Below are 11,458 nucleotides of genomic sequence, written 5' to 3'. Positions count from 1 at the left end.
TATATATATATATTAAATGCATCTGGGGAGTGCCTGTTAAATAGAAACCTTGATGGCTGAGTGCTCCGGGAAAGTGAAAAATTGCTCCCCGTGCAGAGTCTGGGAAAATGGAGTTCTGTTTACATGTTGGGCTCTCTCGGGGCGGGGGGTGGGGGCGTGCCTGCCTCATCTCGGGCAGTGGGCCTGTCCTTGCTGGGGATTCCTTGCACCAGGTGACCGTGTCTAAGCCTGAGACGCTGCGCACCCCGCTGTGCGGTCTTGTGACCCTTATGCGACTCTCTAGGCTTCCGTCCCCTGTTTCTCCTACTTGTCTTCCCTGTGGGTGTGCTTCCAGGCCCAGGGCCCTCCAGACGCTTTTGGAGGCACACAGGCAGGTGCCGAGGGGAGGCCCCCTTGCAGACATAGCTCCTGCCAACAGACCAAGCACCCCACCTACCACCATCCCAAACACCCCGCACGCCTCTGATGGACCATCACAGCTGTGCGCCTAGTGCTGGAATCAAGCTAGTGATGTGGGGAGGAGGGACCCAAAGAATGGAGGCCCCCAGGCTTTCCTCTCCAGGGCTCACACTCTCCCAAGGGAGCATTTGCTTTCAGGAGTCAGAAGGAAGTGATGCCCTGCCTGTACTAGGGGCACCAAAATCGTCTGTGGATTCATCCGTGGGCTCTGGCAATGCACGCTTCTGTTATTTTCATTTAATTTTACTTTTCAGCATCTTGGACATAATTTACCACCAGCTCTTTCTCTCCGGCGTACTTTCTGACTCAGATGCAACATTTGTAAACTTGAAGACAGCCGGGCCACGAAATTAATTAGAGCCAAAGTTAAGTACCAGTCATAAGGTTGTTTCTCCCATCACATCATTTTTATAAGCCTGTCTGAATGAACTATTGCTCCCCTGCCCCCAGGAGTCCTGGACAGGGAGGGAGGGGAGCCTCCTGGATCGGGGTCCCCTCCTTGGGAGTCACTGGAAACAGCCCCGTGGGAGGCCGCTGCCAGCCGGGGCTTTGTCGGGTCAGGCTCCCTAAACTCTGATAGCCTAGCATGGATGCGGTAAGAAGCCAGGTTTGTGTTTAAAAAAGAAAACAAAAAACTAATAAATGCCATCATAAAGAATATTTTAATCCACTGGAAGGACTATGCTTTTAAAAGTCCATGCTACTTTTTTTTTTTTATATAAATAGATCCTCCTAATTACAAATGAAACAGATCTAGTTTGATTCACTGCTTAGACCTGATTCCAATAAAATTTAATTCACCTAAAAGTACTCCTATAATTTTGACTTCTAGTTCATACCATCTCACACTTGAAGGGCTTGGTCTGGCGACTCTGCGTGGTTTCTCCTCCCTTCCCTTGTCCCACTGGGGGTCTCTGGACAGGGGTTTGGAAGGCAAGCCAGGCCTCATCCCAGGTTGTAAAGAGAGGGGACAGCAGGCCTACCATGACACGGCTCTCCATCCCTCCCCTAGCGGGGCCCCTCGGCATGCGGCGGTTTACCTGGCTGAAGAGCCTATGCTTTTAGAAGTTTGTAAACTGAGGCTTCCAAGGAATCCCAGGACACTGTGCGCGGTGGGATAGAGATCGGCTTCCCTCCCCGCGATGGCTGGTAATCCAGCAGTGGTACAAGGCGGGGAACGCGGGGGGAACTTTTCCTCTTGCCAAAGGAAACGAAGCCACTTTTGAGCATTTTCAGCATAAAAAGACAATCTCTTAAAATCACTACCCCGAGACTCGCTTGGGAGAGGGGATGGGCTGGGAGAACCAGCTTCGTCTGCCCGCCACGCATCACACGGGCTGAGCAGCAACAAATGTCAGGAGAAATTAGAAAGGGGGCCAGAGCTCAGAGAGATGAACGAAGGCCAACCAGCCTTCAGCGACACGTGTCGCAGGGGCCAACTTGTGTATTCGTGGTGGGTTCTGGTTTTTTACTTCCTTTTCATCTCTAGCCTCTGCCGGCGACCAGGACAATCCCCACGTTTATGAGGCCCGTTCTCGCACACGTGGCGCTTTCCTGGGCGCTCACCGGTCCCACGCGCCTCTGCACCCAGCTGCTTGCTGCCAATTTCTCTCTTTCTTCTTGCCATCGTTAGGCCATCGCTGTCGTCAAATAGTTTTGCAATTTGGACTCTTTCCCTGGACCACAAAACGATATGCTGGCATCACTCGGGAAAAGTTATTCTCTCTGACAGATCTGTTTGGGATTGGAGGGGGGATGGCTGCGGTCAGCCGGCCTGCTCTCCGCCACCCCCCCTACCTGGGCCTGGGGAAGGGGCAGCAGCCTCAGAAAATGGGCCACGGAGCCACGGCCTGGGGCTCCATGCTTCACTGGCCGTCGTCTACTGGTCACCGAGGGGCAAGGTAGACCGGCCAAGGTCAGAGTGATGGTCCCAGTGCTGCGGATGAGGAAGCCCCGACCCTGAGACGCCGTAGCCGCCCCTGCCCCGGAGCCACAGCCGGCCGCAGACAGCACACTCTGTGTGCCTTGTTCGGCCTCTGGTCGCACTGCTGCTCTGTTCCCTGTTCCAGGGTCTTCTATCTTCGGGGAACTTTAAAATCATTTGGTTGGAGGCTTTCTTGTTCCCTGGGATGCGCCTGCGAGAGTCCAAGGGTCTCATCTTGTGTGGCCCTTGCTCAGTGCCCAACCCTGGGAGCCGTCCTTGCACTCCACGGGTGTCTGCACCATGGGTCTCCGAGCCTCCTGCTCCCTGCCCATGTGCTGAGGCCTTCTGCCCCGGCCCCCTTCCTGTCCTTCCCTGGAGGCCTCTTGGCCACCTTCCTGCTAGGGACTTACTTCACGCCCCTTTGCCTCTCTCCTCTGGATCTCCCCCATGGAAGGCCGTGTGGCACAGTGAGGGAGGCTGGTCTGGAGGTCACCCTGTTTCAAAGAAGGCTGCAGACCCCCCTTTCGGAAGCCTCCTGGAGAAGTGTCCTCCTGCCGCCGGGTCCTCCTCCTTCCTGGCTGGCCTTATCGCCTTCTGGTTCTTCCCAGGCAGCCCCTGGCCTTCTCCTCTCTGCAGGGGCCGTTCCGGGTGTGGGAACGCAGCCCTGAGCACAGTTCAGCCTCTGCTCTCAGGTCACTGGAAGCCCAGAGTCAGGTCCCGGGAGCAGACTGGGACCCTGCCCGCCGCAGGCCCTGCCGTCTCCTGGGGACCCTGCTGAGGCCGCGCTCCATCTGCCTGGCGTGGGAGCAGCCCTGGGACGCATGTTTTCGGAGACTGTTAGAGCCTTCGCAGCCCGCCAGACTAACGGATCGTTAGCTCTGTGGGCGGCTAGAGCACAGCAGTGGCTGGGCTCTGTGGCCCTCGAGGCTGAGGCCTGCATGCTGGCCCCTCGGCCTTGCAGGGTCCGCCTCAGCAAGGGGTTCAGGCCTCAGAGCTGCCCTTGCCCCTGGGAGGCCATGTCCACTTCCACCCGCTCCTTTCTCCCTCCCTTCTACAGACTCCCCAGTGTCCTTTACGTCCTCCTGGCCTGCGGCTGGCGTCGGGAGCAGGCCTGTGTTGTCCGCCGGCTGTGCAGCGGTGCCAGTGCTAAGTGCCCGCTGCTGGCCTCACCCCTCCAGGTGCCACAGGACCAGCCACTGTCTGACCAGGCTCATTGCGAAGAACAGAACAGAGCAGGAGGACGAGAAAGAAAAGCTGGCAGAGGGACTCCAGGTGGTGACCACCTCCAGAGACAAGCCAGGCTGGGCCCCTCGACCTGGGAGCTGCTCCTGCCCCTGCCGGGCCTTCTGGAGGGGACGGTGGTCAGAGGAAAGCAGACGTAGGCTTGCCCTGGGCCCCAGCTTTCAATGTCTGGCCCAACGAGGAACACTCATTAGTTTCAACCCAATTGCAGAGTCTGGGAAAGTGTGGGCCATCGGAACCCCCAAATCCCTGGGCTGGGAGAGGGTCTGTTGGTCATCATTCCCAGGGCCGGCACAGACTTCTCCTCACCCTATGCACGCGCCTCCCTGCCAACTTCCCCACCCCACCAGGCTGTCTTCTCTCCAGCCTGGGGTCCAGACCTGACCCCTTGGAATCAGGGGAGGCAACAGAGCAGGCCCCTGGCCCAAACCCAGACACTGTCGGAAGCCACGTGGTGCCGGTTCCCTCTCTCCCAGCCTGGGGGTGAAGGGCAGGGTGGTCCCAGCCAAAATAGCTTCTGGAAGAAAAGGTCAAGGGGAAGGCCTGTATCATTGTGTCTTGCCAGGGGCTCCCCAAGACCCAGGATCCAGGAAGAGATGGAGCCTTGTCAGGAAATTCCCACTCAGACAAAAGCAACTCAGCAGAAGGATGCTGATCGAGAAGCCTCTGGAGAAAGGCAGGAAGCTGGTCATTAAAAGGTGATTAGGGGAGCCCCTTCAGGAGCAGTGGGAGAGCCGAGTCTAAGAGGAAGCCGACGAGGTGGGAGTCTCCGCCTTCCTCACAAATCCCTGGCCCTAGGTAGAGCTGGCCTGAAAAGCAGGGGTCCACAGTTACTATGGAGCCATGTGCCCCTGGGAGGAAGACCTGGGCCCTCAGGTCTTGGGACCTGGAGCTGGGCCACAGGGAGAGCACGTGTGGGAGTCAAATGCTAGGCTTGCATCTGCTGTACTGAGAGCACCCGTCCTTCTGTCTCACTGATCCCTCTGTAGGATGGCAGGAGACGGTGTGCTCATCTTCGCTTTTGTCCAGGTCCTTGTCAATTCATACTCGTCTCCTTCTGTCTGTCCAATCATTCATCATCTAACCGTCTTTGATCTGGCCAAACACCCTCCTTCCATCTTTCATGCTTCCTCTCTTCCACTTACCTATCATCTCTATATCCAATCACCCTTTCTTTCTTCTTCCCATCCACCCATCTACCTACCCATCTTCCCAACCACTGGCCCATCCACCTGCCCTTACACCTGCCCACAATCCATCCAACCATCTATCCATCCATCCACTCATCTATCCATCCATCCATCCATCCATCCATCCATCCATCCATCCATCCATCCATCCACCCATCCCCTCACATCCATCCATCCATCCCCTCCCATCCATCCATCCACTCATCCATCCATCCATCCATTCATCCAACCATCCATCCATCCACTCATCCATCCACTCCTCCATCCATCCATCCATCCATCCATCCATCATCCACCTACCCACCCACCCGCTTCCCTATCTGCCACCCTCTTGCTTGTCCATAGGATTCCCTGTATATTACAGATAATCACACATGTACACTGTATTTTCTCATTTCTAGTGCTGTTTCAAATTGACTTCAACATATTATCCTCACAGCACCCCATGGCATAGTCAGGCCAGGGCTCATCATCCCCATTTAGCTTGGAAATAGAACAACTTGCTTAGTTTCAAACAGTAAGGGTTAGACTCTGGGACCATTCTACCACACCAGTCTGCCTCTGACTTGCCTTTGGGTGAGACCCTGGAGATTTTGCTGTTGGGTTAGTTATAAGGTGTGACCATGAGCAACCAGTCTTCATGGAAATGAAGGTGATAATAGAAGGAAGCATAGCATTTGCTCAGAGGTTGGTCCCTGCACCCCAGGGCAGCTGCCTTCTGTGTTCTTTGCAAATACAGGTTTCGGAAAAATGAATCTGTGTGTTGTCCTCAGCTTTCTCATCTGTCAACCAGCCTGCTGTGCAATCGACTGGTGGAGGGGCTCAACTCGCCATCGTCCTCTGGCCACCGGGCCTTTGGGGTGAGCCAGCAAGCACTGGGCCCACGCCTCTGTCCCCAGACTGCTGAGCTCAGCGCTTTGGATTTCTGAGAACAACTGCCCAGAACTCTGGGTTCCTGAGCTGCAGTTCCCCTCTGTTGTTGGGTTGCAGGGCGGCCATCAGTTGTCTTTAATAACCGAGAAAACGACAGTGTAGCTTTGCCATTGGCTTTCGTAATAGCAGAGAGCGGTCTCTCTCTCTCCATCGCTCTCTCTTTCGAATAGCAATTCCACAGACTCCATTACCGAAATGGCTCTTGCCAACCCTGTCCAAGTTGCTATGTCGTTCTTTGATTGTTTCTCTGAAAAGCTCTTACTAATTAAGGTGAAAGCCAGACACACACAGGGCCGCGCTCTGTTCTGAGGCACCTGGACTGACCTGTTCTTTAGCGGCCCTGCAGCTGTCGCCTCCTCTTTGTCCAGGGCTTCTGGCCTCCCCTCAGAGCGCACAAAGCCCAGGCCCTCACCCCGAGAACTGGGGACATTTGCCAGCCACAGTGGGGCTGGTGGAAGAGGTCAGACGCCTGTAGCACCCTCTGCTCTGCCCGTGCTCGGCGGCCAGAGGGCGCGGGGCGGTGACTGGGGGAGCAGACAGAGTCCCCCCAGCTTCGGATCTCAGGTGCAATGTCCTGTTCCATGTCTGGAGGTTCGGGGAAGTGTCAAAGACAGCCCAGTCCTCAAGGGACCGAGCACTGGACTGAGGAAACGGGACACACGTCTGGGAACAAGAAGCCAGCAGTCCGAGCTGGAGAGCATCAGTGCCCCAGGGCCACGGGGCCAGTCCAGGTCCTGGGGTGCACAATGGATGACTACTCTGCTTAGGGACAGGGAGGAAAAGTTAGGGTTTTCCTGGAGTCAGGAGACATTAGAATGAGGCTTTGAGAACAAGGTCAAGTTGGAAGAAGAAGAGAGAGAGCACGCAAGAGCCGGAGAGGGCGCAAGAAACGGATCCCCAGTAGTTTCCAAGGCGCAAGGGAAGGACCACGTGCATAGAGACTGACGGGGCAAGACCAGCGGGAACTGGAGGCTGAGGCCCAAGCTCAGGCTGGACGGCAGTGGGGCTCAGAAGGTGGTTTCCCCCAAGTGGGAGAGGTATGAGAAGGGGAGGGATGGGGAGAGGGCTCAGGGCTCAGGAAGGTGCGCTCTGCCACGTGACCGTTGCTAAGGCGCGGTGCTCCTGCTAAGCCGTCTTTCTGGCCCTGGTAGAACTACTCAGCCTGGCGGGGCCGAGTCCCCTTGGAGGACGGGGTGCCTGAAGCATTCCAGTTTGGCACAGTGATGGCAGGCCGGGCCCTCCAGCTGCAGAAGCCCTGGCTGGGGAAGTACACATTCCAGGTCACCCCAAGCTCAGCACCTACTTCCCGCTCTTCCTCCTGCCCGGGGCCGCTGGGAGGTATCTTCGTGGGCCCTTCGGCTCTCCTTCCTCCCTGTCCCCAGAAGAAAAAAAGAGAAAAGATCCGCCTGCCACGGAAGCGTTTTGTAATTCCAAGGGAGTGAAAAGCCAAAGGCTTGCTGCTCTGTGTCTGTGCGACCCCCAGGCAGCTTTGTAAACAAGCCCGAGGAATATTTATCAGGCCTCGTAAACTTCCCCTGGCAAGAGTCCCCCAGGGACCACCCTGGCTCGGCCCAGCTGCACGTTTGCTCCCTCCCTACAAAGCAGGCTGGCTGGGGACACAATGAGCTGTCCCTGGGTCCCAGCTAAGAAACGGTGGGGGGACGCAAGGTGACGTCACCTGCTGCCCCCGTGCCTGGGGCTCCAAACCCAGATTAGAGCAGCAGCACCACCAAACCCCCCTGATGGGGGCACCCCCGGGGCCTCACCCTAAACTTCTCGGGGAGGGGGGAGATATTTGCAGCGACCTTGCTGGGGGGGCTCCTTCCTCCCCGATCCGTCAGGAGCTTCCCGAGGCCCCTCTGATCAGACGCTCTCCATTGGCCCGATGAAGAAGATTTAAGGATTATCTTCGTAATAAATCAGCAGCAAGCAGCAGCCAGCCCGGGCAGCGGGCGAGGCTGTGGCACCGGCAGCTGCTGCGGCTTCAGCTCCTTCGTCAAGAGTAGACGAGGGGGAATAAAAATGGGCTTTTTTCAGGAAAGCAAAGGGAGCGCAGGTGCCCCCAGGGGCCATCTGCAAGCCGAAGCGTTTGGGAAAAGGTAGTTTTATGTTTTTTTCTTCCTTTCTCCTCCAACTAACAATTACTCTTGAAAGCAAAACCTCCGTTTCCCTCTCTGCTCAGATGAGTCCGGCGAGCCATGTGGGTTCCAGAGCGTCCAAGACCCCCGAGCACGGAGGCCCCTCTCCTGGGTCGCGGGTGGGGCCTGGAGGCCCAGGGATGGCTGGAATCGCCAGCTCCCCTGGGCATTTGCAGGGGCTTCCTCTCAACTGCGTGGCTTAGATCTGCACCAGATGAAATGCACCCACTGTGGCCCGTCCACCCTCGTGCAGGTACCCAGGTTGGTAGTGAGTCCTCAACGTAGAGGCAGACCTGGTGCTGAGTCCCTCCGCATGGCGTCCCGGGCGCTCACAACCACCCGAGGGAGCAGGTGGCCCGCCTATTCGCGTTTCCTGGCGGGGCAGGCGGCGCGGAGTGGCATTGTGCCCCCACAGCCAGGAAGCGGCGGGTTTGGGACTTGGGCGCACCTCTCCCTGGCCCCAGCACTCTGGGCTATCAGACATTTCCCAGATTGCTCGCCTTCCTCCCACTTTTAAGTCATTTGCCAACCTGCCCTCCCTTGAGTCCGCACCTGCCTGGCCCTGGCCCTGACCTGCCTGGCCAGCTTCTGCAGAAATGCCCCCAGCCTCTCCGGGCAGCAGCAGGAGGGGGTGGGGTAGAGAGGAAGGGAGGCGCCTGTGCTCAGAGGTAAGAGGGGTATGGGGGGGATGTCTAGCACCTGCTTCCCCAGCTATGGTCCTAGATGTGGATTCAGGGCTCACACCAGCCTCTGAGCCTTTGTTCTTGCCATTCCTTTGCCTAGCTATACCCTTCCCCTCTTCTCCCCCTGCCAGTTTCGTAAGAGAGGAGATCGCTCTCCCCCAAGTCTGGCCTCTTGACATCTCAGTGCCTTCCAGCTGTGTGCTTAGTTCCGACACCCCCACCCCCGCCCCCAGAGAGAACAGAGCGCGATGCAGGAATCTTGGCCCTCCGTCCCATCACCAGCACCGGCCGCTTTCTGAAGCGTACCCCACCATTCTCTTTCTCTATGAGCTCTCGGCAACAGAGCCTGGTCCCCTTCTCGCATGCAGACTATGACCGTACGCCCCCCCATCCCGCGAGTGTCTGCCAAGCCCAGAGAAGCCCCCAGGCATCAGCTCCCGTCCGTGCCTTTCTCCTAGATCCCGAGCAGAAATTTATACTTTATAAAGCCACGATTGTTCAGGTGGAACGGACTTGGCGCAGGAAAGGGGAGTCACATCAATGCAACAAGAGCACAAAGATCAACCCAAGTGACGGTAAAGAGGCGGGTCCTGCCCTGAGGCAGGTTCCCCAGCCTGCCACGCGGTTCCTAGCAAACGACAGACCAGAGGACATCGCTCTTGCCCAGATCACAAGTCACGTCAGCCCGTTATCAGCACCTCCAACCGAGCAGCGGCGGTCAGGCATCCCACGCCATGCCATCTACCACAGCACCTTCTGGACCAGTCAGGGGCATCACCCAGCCCCTCGGCCCTGTGGCAGGTCCCCGGCCGCGTATGGGGCATGCCGCAAGTGCGCACTAGAAGTTCTGAGCCCATGTGTCAACAGTAATCATAATCACTGACCTTCAAGGAGGGCTGCAAAGGGGTCAGGCACTGTGTCCGTCTGTCTGTGTGTCCCTTCTTCCTTTCTCCTTCTCTCTTCTCTCCTCTTCCCTTCTCTTCCTTCTTTCAAAAAAAACAAGTTCTATTTTAAATTTATCTGCTGTTTGCCAACCTTTCACCATGGTTAACTCTTAAGGATTAATTTGCTTTGTTGTAAATTCTATAAAAGTGTCACTGAGAAACATTGAGGAAAGTATATATATGCACATGTATACATAAATATATAAAATAAGGGCGAAGGGTGATGCATTTTCACAGACCGAGCACACATCGTACCGGCACCCAGACCAGAACTTGGCCGTACCCTGGAGCCCCCATCACGTTCCCCTCGGCGGGTACCCTTCCCTCCTGACAGAGCCCACTGTCCCGACTTCTAACAACACGGATTACGGTTGCCTGCTTAAAAAAAAAAAAAAAAATCAGTTACTACGTTTTGTGTTGGCTTGCTTTGTGAGACAGAATACCGTTTGTTTTCTTTTTAATTGTCCAGTTAGAAAGAATGTGTTTTAAAAATGGACTTTCTGAGGGACACACCATATGTTACTTGTCCCAAAAATATGTGGGCAATATGTTAATAGACTTATTATCTTTTTGCTCTATGCTCTATTTTGTGCTTCGTCGCAGATTTTTGGAGGAGAGAATCTGGAACATGGTGTGTGCGGGTGTGGTGGTGGCAGGTGCGGTGGTGGCGGGTGCAGTGGAACAGCCGTAGGTATTGGTGGTAACTCTTTTATCGAGCCAAATTTACGTGCGGTAAATTCACAGATAAGTGTACAATTGAATGAGTTTTGAGTAATGCAAATGCCCATGCAGCCACCGCTCCCAGCAAGACACAGAGCGTTTCTATTATCCCAGAAAGTGCCCTGCGGTCCGTCTGGCTCACCCCCACTACAACCACTGTTCTCATTTCAATCGCTGTAGATGAGTTCTCCCTGCTCACGAACCACGTCCACGTGTCATGAGACAATAGGTGCTCACCTGCTTTTGAATTTCATCCCTATTGTCGCATGTATCAGTTTATTCTTTTTTTACATTGAGTATTTCATTGTATGAATACATTCAATTTATTTTAGTATTAATAGACATTCCCATTGTGCCCATTTTCATGGACATATGTTCTCTTTTCTCTTGAGTGAAGGAAATTGGTTTCAGATAGGCTGGTTGTGTGTTTACCTCTTCAAGAAACTTCTAAGCTTTAAGAAACTTAGAAACAGTCCCCAAGGTGGGTGGGCCACCTTGCACTCCCACCGGCAAATGTGCGAGAGCGCCAGTCGCTCCACCAGCAAGATACGATCAATGTCTCGGATGCTGGCCATTCTGACCCAGGGGAGTGGTATCTCATTGTGCTTTTGTGTTTCCCTGCTGACTGGCGATACTAAGTCACTTCATATGGGCTGTCGTCCGTGTGTGTGTCTTCCTTGCGAAGTGTCTCAAGGCTTGTTCTGTTTTTGTTTTGTTTCTTATTGAATTTTAGGAATTCTTTTTTCTGGATATAAGTGCTTTATCAGATCTACGTATTGCGAATATTTCCTTCCGCTCCGTGACTTGCCTTGTTATACACTCAGTGTGGACTTCGGATGGCCAGCGGTATTTGTAATTGTGAAGAAGTCCGGTTGGCCAGTATTTCATTTGGGTGGTTAGTGCTTTTTGGATCCTCTCTGAGAAATCTGCCTGCCTCAAGTTCATGAAGATACTCTTGCAGGTATCCCGCCAGGGACTTTGTAGTTCGGGCTGGAGTGTGTAGGTCTCTGATCCACCTCAGGTTAAATTTTATGATGTGCAGTAGATGGCCAGGCTCATTTTCCCCTATCTGTTTCCTGCTTTTCCCGGTCCATTTGCTGAAAAAACATCTCTTTCTCATTGAAGGTGTCACTGCCTTGACATCTTTGTAAAAAATCAATTGACTGAATGCATCCGAATCTCTCTCTGGATTCTTCACTATGATCCATCGATCTAGTTCTCTGTG

The sequence above is a fragment of the Ursus maritimus genome, unplaced genomic scaffold (assembly GCF_017311325.1).
Source record: "Ursus maritimus isolate PB19 unplaced genomic scaffold, ASM1731132v1 scaffold_22, whole genome shotgun sequence".
Lineage (NCBI taxonomy): Eukaryota > Metazoa > Chordata > Mammalia > Carnivora > Ursidae > Ursus > Ursus maritimus.
The sequence above is the reverse complement of the archived record's forward strand: the minus strand, read 5'-3'. Positions refer to the sequence as shown.